This window comes from Chrysemys picta, chromosome 1 (assembly GCF_011386835.1).
Source record: "Chrysemys picta bellii isolate R12L10 chromosome 1, ASM1138683v2, whole genome shotgun sequence".
In the NCBI taxonomy this organism is placed as follows: Eukaryota; Metazoa; Chordata; order Testudines; family Emydidae; genus Chrysemys; species Chrysemys picta.
This window is the reverse complement of record NC_088791.1, coordinates 19,532,293-19,542,936: the sequence shown is the minus strand read 5'-3', so window position 1 is coordinate 19,542,936 and position 10,644 is coordinate 19,532,293.

Below are 10,644 nucleotides of genomic sequence, written 5' to 3'. Positions count from 1 at the left end.
GAGGGCTGATCTTGCTTGCATTTAAGTCAATGGGAGTAATGCAATAGACTAAATCAAGAGCAGCGTCAGGCCTTAATGAGGAGCTGAGCAGTCCTAAAAGGAGACATGACATCATCATATTCAAGTCAAAATGTGGCAGGTCAATAAATTACACACTGGCATAGCCAGAACTTTGAATATCTGGGGATGGGTGAGAAGATATCTTAATGCTTTTGCACATACTTTAAGCATCTTAGCAGCAGCTGATCTGTAATATTACAATAGTTTTACATGGCAAAAGGTTAAAAACTTCTTGAACCAAAGTATACATTCTTATTATGGATGCCTCAAAGCGAGGTAAATCCAGATCTGAATATTCCCACCACAGATTTAAGCTTCAGTCAAAAAATTCAGTGGCAGGTTGTCTCCAGGATTCTGCTGGGACCCATCTCAAACACTGTGTCTACATAACATGTTAGTGTGCAGCAAGCCAGTATGTGAATTTACAATGCACCAGCTTGCTGCACAATTAATCCCACGTGGACGCTGTTACAATGCAGCAAAAGTCCCAGAGAGCTAGTTAGTGGTTATGCTTTCAAAAAGTAGCAGCTAAGCCACCCTCCAGGACTTTTACCGTACTGCAGCAGTGTCCACCTGAGACGTTACTGTGTGGCAATCTGGTGCACTGTACATTCACACCCTGCCCTACCACACAGTAACTCACTGAATAGACAAGCCCTAACTGAGGGCCAGATTCTGTAAGTAACCCTTATTCATAGTGAGTAATAGATTACTTCATGAGTAGACATATTGAACTCAGTGGAGATACTCATGGAGTAAGGTGCTACCTAATGTAAGGGTGGCAGAATTTAGCTTTTACAGACTAGCTCATAAGAACTTGAAAAAGCCAAATTGTGGGCAGCCCTGGCATGAGCAAAGGTGGAAGAGTGCAGAGAGAAGTCTTCCTGCACTAGGTACACCCTCCACACCAGGTACGACCTCTACACAGGGCCAAACTAAAACAGAAGTTCCTCTGCTCTCCTCAGTCCAGGAAATTCTTACTCTGTGAGCATCTCCCAGAGTAGATATATTCCTAAATGATGCAAAGTTCTGGGGCCAGACTAGTTTGTGGGGTTGGAGGGCCATGGTGGGAAGCACAGACTACGTGCTCCAAAGGGGGTAATGCTCTTCCCCTAAGTGCTGGGAGGATAGTGCCTCCAGAGTTTCCTCAGGGGCAATGCAGCTGCATTACAGCCTGTGCCTTTATAGTGCAATCCAGCTCGAGGTATCTCAGTAACTGAGCGGTATGATCATCTTCTGGTTAAAGCACTGGACTGGAACTTAGGAGGCTTGCATTCAATTGCTAGCTCTGCCCCAGACTTTCTGTGAGACCTAGGGCAAGCCTAAATACCTTTAAAAATCTGGACCTCAATCTCTCTGTGCCTCATCTACCTATTGGTAAAATGAGGATCATACTTCCTCTCTGTCTTGTCCATGTAGATTGTAAACTCTTTAAGGCAGGGACTGACTCTTACTATGTGTAGATACAATGCCTATCACAGTGGGACTCCAGAAAAGGTTTGGGCCAATAGGTACGACTGTCACACACATGATAAATAATAATGTGTGGTTGTTACACACAGAAGTGTGTAATGATAGTCCTAAAATGAAAGATACATTTTATGGTATATTCTCTTAAATATGTTTTCAAAACTTTTCCAGGATGGATTTGATGATGGCTGTTATTAAAACAAATCCCTAAAGAAGGGTATTTATAGGCAAAAAGTTATAGTGAAATTAAATATAATACAAACCAACCAGAAGAAACACACATTTTCAAGGACATTGCATCCTTATCTCAGACCTTTATGCTCTCATCCACAGCGCTAGGAGTTGAGGACAGTACAAGAGATTTGATCAGCCCCAGTTAACTTTGAATTAGGTCAATATCTGAGAACTGTTTATAATATCTTGGTGGCTACCAAAGCGTTAAACTAACATATTTAGTGAAAAATACTTAAAACAAAGTTTGAGTTGCTGGATTAATGTTATGCCAGCTAGGTGTCAACAATGAAACAAAATAGTTAGGCTTAAAATGATTGCTGCTCCCCCATACAAAAAGGAAATCCTCCCACACTGGGATTTATGGCACTGCTCTGCATGTACAGTATTTCCACTGACAAGAACGATGGGAAGTTCCTGGTGCCAGGGTATGCCTGGCAGCTGTTCCTGGACATGAATCTTAAATTCTTAAACTCCAGTTTGGTTTTAGAAGCTGCCTGTGGGTTAGTGGGTGGCTTCCCAGCTGGCATCTTCTCATGTCTTTTGCCTGAGATAGGGTTACCATATTTCAACAATCAAAAAAGAGGACAGGAGGAGCCCCGCCCTAGTCCCACCCCCATCCTGCCCTAGCCCCGCCCCTGCCCCTTCCACTCCCTCCCACTTCCCATCCCCTCAGAACCCCCAACCCTCCCCCCCACTCCTTGTCCCCTGACTGCCCCCTCCTGTGACCCCTGCCCCTAACTGCCCCCCAGGACTCCACTCCCTACCTAAGCCTCCCTGCTCCTTGTCCCCTGACTGCCCCCTCCTGAGACCTTCCCCCCATCCTAACTGGCCCCCTAGGACCCTACCCCCTACCTGTCCCCTGACTGCCCCAACCCTTATCCACACCCCCACCCCCTGACAGCCCCCCCCAGAACTCCTGACCCATCTAAACCCCTCTGCTCCTTGTCCCCTGACTGCCCCCTCCTGAGACCCCTGCTCCTAACTGCCCTCCAGAACCCCACCCCCTACCTAAGCCTCCCTGTGCCTTGTCCCCTAACTGCCCCCTGCTGAGACCCCCCCCACCTGTACTCTGACTGCCCAAAACCTTACACCCCCAACCCCCAGACAGCCCCCCCCGAACTCCTGACCCATCCAACCCTCCCCCTGCTCCCTGTCTCTTGACTACCCCCTCCAGAACCTCCCTGCCGCTTCTCTGACTCCCTGGCCCTCTTACTGTGCTGCAGAGCAGCGCGCTCGGCAGCAGGGGGAGGGGAGCAGTGTCGGAGCTCCAGACTGCCGGAGGCCGAGGCGAACAGCCGGCCGGCGATCTGTGAATGCAGGGAGGGGGGGGGGAGGGAGAGAGAGGAGGGGAGTGGTCTCAAGTTGCAGGGGAGAGGAGGGGGAAGTGGAGGAAGGACTCTGGCTGCCAGAGCCCCATGCGAGTGGCAGGATCCAGCCGGCTGCCCTGTAAGCTGCGCACACTCTGCATGGGGGGGAAATCCGGACATTTACAAATTCCCCCCGGACGCTATTTTTAACTCAAAAATGCCGGACATGTCCGGCAGAATCCAGACGAATGGTAACCCTACCTGAGGCCACTACTGGCTGCCTTTGGCATCTCAAAAGTTGTCTGAGAGACTAGGCCAACATCATCTTCCTGGTGTGCTCAGCTGACCTTCCTGGTGTTTTTGTTTTGACTCATATTTGCTTGTAATGAAATTGCTTTCTCTCTTTCTATATAAATACACAGGCATATACAGTAACTCCTCACTTAAAGTCATCCCAGTTAATGTTGTTTCATTATTATGTTGCTGATTAATTAGGGAACATGCTCGTTTAAAGTTGTGCAATGCTCCCTTCTAACATTGTTTGGCAGCCATCTGCCTTGTCTACTGGTTGCAGGAAGAACAGCCTGTTGCAGGTAGCTGGTGGGGGCTTTGAACCAGGGTGGACCGGCAGCCCCCCATCAGCTCCCCCATCAGCTCCCCGCTCTCCTAAGTTCCCTGTGCAGCAGCTGCCCAGCGGGCTAGCAATTGCAGCTGTCCCTCCCCCCACTGCCATGAGCTGCTCCCAGAGACTCCTGCTTGCTGTGTGGGGGTGGGGGAGAGTGGAGGAAGGGGGGGCTAATGTCAGGGTGTCCTCCTCCTCCCTGCTCCTGCACTCCGCTTACCCCATCTTCCATAGTGCAGGAGGGACACACGACAGGGCTCAGGACAGAGGGAGCTTCCTAGCAGCAGCTGCAGTCTCAGCAAGCTGATCTAATTAACAAGGCAGTGTACTTAAAGGGGAAATGCGCATCTCACTCTCTTACACATGGTGTGTGTCTCTGTCTCTGTCTGCGATGCTGTCTCCCCTCCCTTCATTCCTGCTGCCTTGTAGCGTGTGAGAGTTAACCCTTGAGGGCTCAGCCAATTGCTAATTCATCATTTAGCAGTAAGGCATTCCCTGGGAAATATCCCTCCCTCTGACTTCACCACCTCAACCAAGCCTCACAATCATCATCGCTGTGTACCAGTATTAAATTGTTTGTTTAAAACATATAAAGTGTGTGTGTGTGTATATATATTAGTCTTTTGTCTGGTAAAAAAAATTCCCTGGAACCTAACCCCCTCATTTACATTAATTCTTATGGGGAAATTGGATTAGCTTAACATCGTTTCACTTAAAGTCACATTTTTCAGGAACATAACTACAACGTTAAGTGAGGAGTTACTGTACAGGCCATTCTTCTCTTTGCAGGTGCAGAACCCCGCCACAGATCTAAACTCTGATCAGGATCTGCACCCACAAATGCTAGGCAAGTCCAGAGGGGCAGGTTTCTGCATGAAAAGACAAGGTCTCTCTAGCTGATTGACAATGGGGGAAAACAGCAAAGCGGACAACTGGATATCTTCCTTCAAGCACCACAACTGGCTGACATCCCAATGTGGCTTGTCAAAAATCAGCTACTTAATGATGGATGTCACGGCTTCTTATTTATAAAGTGTCATAGGCTCCCAAACAAATAGAAGTGATAGGTCCCTACTCACAGGGAGTTTACAACCTGGATTAATAGACAAAACATGGCAAGAGCTGAGAGTGAACCTCAAATAAACCATCAGAAGCCCCATTTTTGCTTTTGCAAGTGTATAATCAATTTTTGTTTTACTTAGACATGGTTACTGCAAATTTCTGTGTGTCCTCTGTTCTTCCAGCATGCTACTTCAGACTTCAGCCAATTAACCAAGAGGGTCACACATGAAATCCCATGAAGAAGCCCTCTAGATGGGGCACCCTGTCCTCCTAGGCAGGACAAATGCCATTGACCAATCTCACCTGTCCAAGTGAAGGTCAGGGATTGGCTTAGACTTCACAATGCTGCCACTAGAGCAGCTCAAAACCTGGAACTTCAATTCCACAGGAAAGTCGCATTTCAAAATATCCCTTCATCTCAAATCTGAACCCAAAATCAAAATTTTGACGTTTCCCACAAAACATAACACCCAGAAAATGTATTTTCAGAAATTTTGAAATGACTGTATCAGAACATTTTGTTTCAATATTATTTGAATGAAGCATTTTTGTAAGGTCAAGGTGCTTCATTTTGAATTTATCTTTTCAACTTTTATAATATGCAATATATAATAATTCAGAAAAAAGCACTTTCAACCTTATTGAAATGAAAAGGTTTGACTTTATTTAAACATTGCATGGAACATTTGATAAGTTTTCATCTAAAATTTTGGCAAAATGAATATGTTCCTGTGAAATGTTTAGATTTTGCCCAGTCAGTATTTTATAATGGAAAAAATGTTCCATAGCAAAATTTTCAACTATATGAGTACTTAGCTGCCACTGAAGCAGATCTGTGAGATAGCCTCCCCAATCATCCTACCTATGCAGGATTATGCCTTATGGCCTGTCCTCCTGATTATATGGAGCACATAATTGCAGAGGAGGAAAACAAGTAATTAAAAAAAAATTTCAATGGAAAATGTCCTTGTTTCAGATGCAAAAACTTTCATGGTTTCGGTTTATCGTCAACATTTTTGGATTTTTTGAAAAAAAGACAAAACTAAAGGCAAAAAAATTGAGTAATTGAAGGTTTTTTAAATTTGAAAAAAAAAAAATTCAGCAAAGCACACTCACCATTTTCCAACCAGCTCTACTGTAATTATTTGTTCGAGTGGGATTCTGCATACCCCAGTGTTTGGCAAATGGATGTACGGTTCATGAATACCCTTAATAGCATGCCACTAAGGATGTTTACGTATAAGCAAGTGCATTCTCTACCAGCTACTGCAGTAGTTTATCTGTTTAAAAAGTTTTAGTCATTCCAATCATGGTGCAGAAACAATACCACGTGACCAATCACTCAACAAGTAACAAACAGCAAAATGTAAACAGCTGAAGCAAACGCTCCATGAAGAACCCATAGGCTGAAATTTGTTTGGATAAATTGACTAATTACTACTAAATTTATTTTTAAAAAGTCAATTTTCAAACAGTTCATGAACAAGAATAAGGACTAAGGCACCAATCCAAAGCCCATTGAAGTCAATGGAAAAATTCCCATTGACTTCAGTGGACCTGGGATTAGGCCCTTACATCCTAAACAAACATATTCCCTGCAATTTGTAATTTGTCCAGCTCAACCTACCATTCAAGCAAAGAGATCATCCCCTCAAAATACTTAAAAGATGTGTATGTCCAAGGGGAAGGAAGGGCAGTTTGAAGAAAGGTGTCACCACATGGAGAAAAAAAAAAGGCATTATTTTCTTCGTGCCTCTGTAGAGCAAGATATGTGACAGAGAACATAAATTTAAGCCTGAGTTACTGGGATCAGGAGAGGTGTCAGAAATCACACATTTTGCAGTGTGTTCCTCTACAAGAAAGTCCTTTTGAGAGAAAAGCCTCTAACTGTGCGCGGACAGAGCCCATAAACAAACAAACAAACAAACAACTAACTAAATAAAAGTAGGGGCTAAGTCAAGCATCCAAACCTGCTACAGAAATCTTGACCTTTCCTTTAAATTTATCTGCAATGCTTCTACAAGGTGTAACTTGAAAGAGGCTTCATGTTTACTATACATAGTTACATCTATAGTGTCTTTCATTATAGCAAGCTGTTTGTGTCAGATGCCAAGACATTGTTTTCCTCCTTCACAGTAATGTATGTGTGTGATTTAAAAATACAGTACAATAGTTCCATACATATTCTTTCTGTACAACATGCTATTTTTAAAAATGAGGAGTCCGGTGGCACTTTAAAGACTAACAGATTTATTTGGGCATAAGCTTTCGTGGGTAAAAAACCACTTCTTCAGATGCATGCAGTGAAAATTACAGATGCAGGCATAAATATACTGACAACGCACATTTTACTTCTCTACAGAGGAAAAAGGACAGTAAACTATCTAAACTCCTACATGCCACAGGGGGCTACAACAGTGGTACCCTCAACTCACCTAATGTATCCAAACACACACTTAGCCCAGCAGAAGAGTCTGTCCCATCTCAGGGACTCTTTGTACCCCACCACCCCCACGCACATGATACAGTTCTGCGTTGATTTGGAAGCCTACTTTCGCCGTCCCCGACTCAAGGAGTATTTTCAACACACCACTGAACAGCGCACTGACCCATAGGAACCCTCCCACCAACACTACAAGAAGAAGAATTCTGCATGGATTCCTCCTGATGGTCAAAATGACAGACTGAACTTCTACACAGAATGCTTCTACAGACATGCACAGGCTGAAATTGTGAACATACAGCATCACTTGCTCCATAACCACAGCCGTACACAACGCAACGCCATCTACTGCCTCAGGAACAACTCTGACATTATAATCAAAGGGGCTAACAAAGGGGCTGTAGTCATCATGAACAGGTAAGATTATGAACACCACATTCTACAGGCCACTACCCTCTGATCCCACTGAGAAGTACCAAAAGAAACTACATTAAGGTCAGTATATTTATGCCTGCATCTGTAATTTTCACTCCATGCATCTGAAGAAGTGGGGGTTTTTACCCACAAAAGCTTATGCCCAAATAAATCTGTTAGTTTTTAAGGTGCCACCGGACTCCTTGTTGTTTTTGTGGATACAGACTAACACTGCTACCCCTCTGATACATGCTATTTATAAAATCCCTAATGTCAAAAGTCACTTTGGGAGCCAAAGAAATGGGACATACCATTTTTTAATTATTTTGCATTACTACTGTGCATGTATTCAAGGCTGAGTGCTTTCAATCAGGTTGGATCTTCAAATGAAAAAAAAAAGTCAATTATGATACTGGCATGAGGCACTGCACAATATTTAGCACAAATTACATTTCATTCTATTAATAGATCTGGTATGTGGGATATCAAGATGTATGGTTACTTATCTTTGCTTGTAATTATAGTGATGTCATTCAGAGTTACCTTCTTCACATTACATAAGCTCTTGCGGCTGGATTTCTATGTGTTTGCAATCTCTTAACCAAAGGACAAAATGACAAGGAAAATAAGAGCAGCTATCCTGTTACAAGGTTAATTTGTGAATGATAAAGGAGTGTTTTTAGAATGAACTACATAGGCTACCATTTAAACAGGTCTTGGCAACAAACCAGCTCTTCCCTTCAGCAGAAAAAAAATAAAAAAACAGAGAATGTACAAATGAGTTGACTGCCCCAGGATGTTTCTCTCAAGAGAGATTAGAGAAACCCACTGGGGCATTTCCAACAAAAGCAGGATTTGAGCTACAAAAGTTTGACCCAATAATCATGTTACTGCAGGGGAAAAAAAGATTTTCTGCTACTGTATAAGCTCTTGTTGTAAGACATTTGGAAATAAACAGTAGGTGCCAGTGAGCCAGATGCATTAGGGAGGCTCAGCCCATCCAAATGCTGAGTGAGAGCAATGCCTCTCAAATATTCCTCTGCTGAGCCAATGCAAACCAACCATTATATCTGCCTACTAATAAAGTGCTGTGGACTCAAGCTTCACAATAAGGAAGGAATTTCACCTTTTATGTAGGGTTTTAACTACACTCTGACATTCCGCTGAGGCTAGGGTTGGCTCCACATGTATTTTAATACAAAAATGTGTATTAAGGGCAGCTTCCGATCATGCACATTCCCATTCCAACCCGCAAAGCTGAATTTCCCAATTGTGAGGCAGGGCTTCTTGAAGGGCCCAATCAGTTCTGCGTGGGCCCCCAGCATGGCTTAGTGCCAGCCCTGATCTGCGTTTGATGAGATGGGACATCTGTGTTTCACTTTGGGCTCTTTACAAGAAATTCATTGGCAGAACAAGGCTAATGCTTTGTCTCAGCTTTACTCCTTCTGTGTGACAAGACAACTGGATGATTTTGAGTTGAGTCCCATTATTTCCCCTTCCCTCTATCCTACAGTATTTCTTCCTGTTATTTGCTTGGTTACTTAGTGATAATGGAACACCTTCCCCACCTTAGTTAGGGCATTCATTTACAATAATGAAGTGGGTATTTTCCTACTTGAAGAAAAGGAGAGAGGGGGAAAATAAAGACATGCTGGGAGTGGTGAGAAAAGGACAATGAGATGGAAGAAGGAGCATGAAAGAGAGAATAAATTTAGAGGTTTAGTCAAGAAAAGATAAGGAGGAAAGGTTTGGGGGGGGAGGGGGAGGATTGACACATTTTGAAAATTCAAAGTGGTAATTGGGCCAAGATCAGAGAGCTGGAAATAGGTCTGAATGTTGTCCTGTGTTATATTCCATCCAGATACTTTACTGGACGTGCAGAGAGTAGTCCATTAAAAGACGCACAAACACAAAACAACAACCAAATGAAACAATTCAATGTTGATGTAGAGCAGACAAGATTCTCTCACTGATTGGCACATCTGCTCAAAAGGGTTAAGAGTGGGCTGCCAAAAAAACTAGAAATCTCTGTCATGAACATTTTTGAGGTTTTGAGATTTGTTTTCATTTCATGTTGTTATGAAAACTAGACCTTTCAAAGAAACGTGAAAAGAGAGAAAGAGATCACAATAGCCAGCAACTCAGTAGTTATGGAACTCACTTGGGTACAGAAGACCCAGAGCAGGGACTTCAACGTGAATCTTCCACATGCCAGGTGGGTGCCCTATAGCCACCATGCTACTTTGGGGGAAAGGGGGTATCCTTTTCTGACCAGAAATTTCATCCTGGACCTTAGAAACCTTTTTGACAAATCAGCATCATGCTTCACAGGTTTTTTTTTTAAGTTACTGTCTGTGGTGCAATAGAGAATGTATATTGTTTAGGTGGTTACTACCTTCAAGAAATGCCACACACACTACTGCCAGTTTAAAATGTAGTATAGACTTCCTTTTTCTTTTTACTAGCCATTCTGCCTTTTATAATGCCCCCTCTGAATGCTGGTGTCCTGGAACTTCGGTTCCCAGAAAACAAATGGTTCTTATTTATCTGCATTGTTACTGAATATTTGTGGTATTTTTCAGCCATGGTTGTTAAAGTTCATCCAAGATGATGTGAGCCCAAAGTAACAATCTAAAGGCTGCTTTTGCATTCTCTCATTCCCACATTTTCTGTTCTCTCGAAATAAAAAAAAGTTTTTCTCCGTTCTGACGAGACTGCAAAACACACACATTCTAGCCAATTCTGAACCTCCTAAAGAGACATACCAGATATATGTAAATTATCAATTAATAAGAAAGAAAGAATCCTGAGGGGTACAAATATCTTAGAATTTTCTCTCATTCATCTTGCCAATTCCCCAAACTGCTTTGCTATATCCAAGAAGCAACAGTTGCAAAGAGTACTTCCTATCATTTAGCAAGAGACTGAATCCTTGGTTTGGATGCAGACCTTACAAGAGTTATCCATGCCTTCGTCACCTTGAAGCTGGATTATTGCAGAGCACTCTGCATAGGACTAGGCCTTCAAACCAT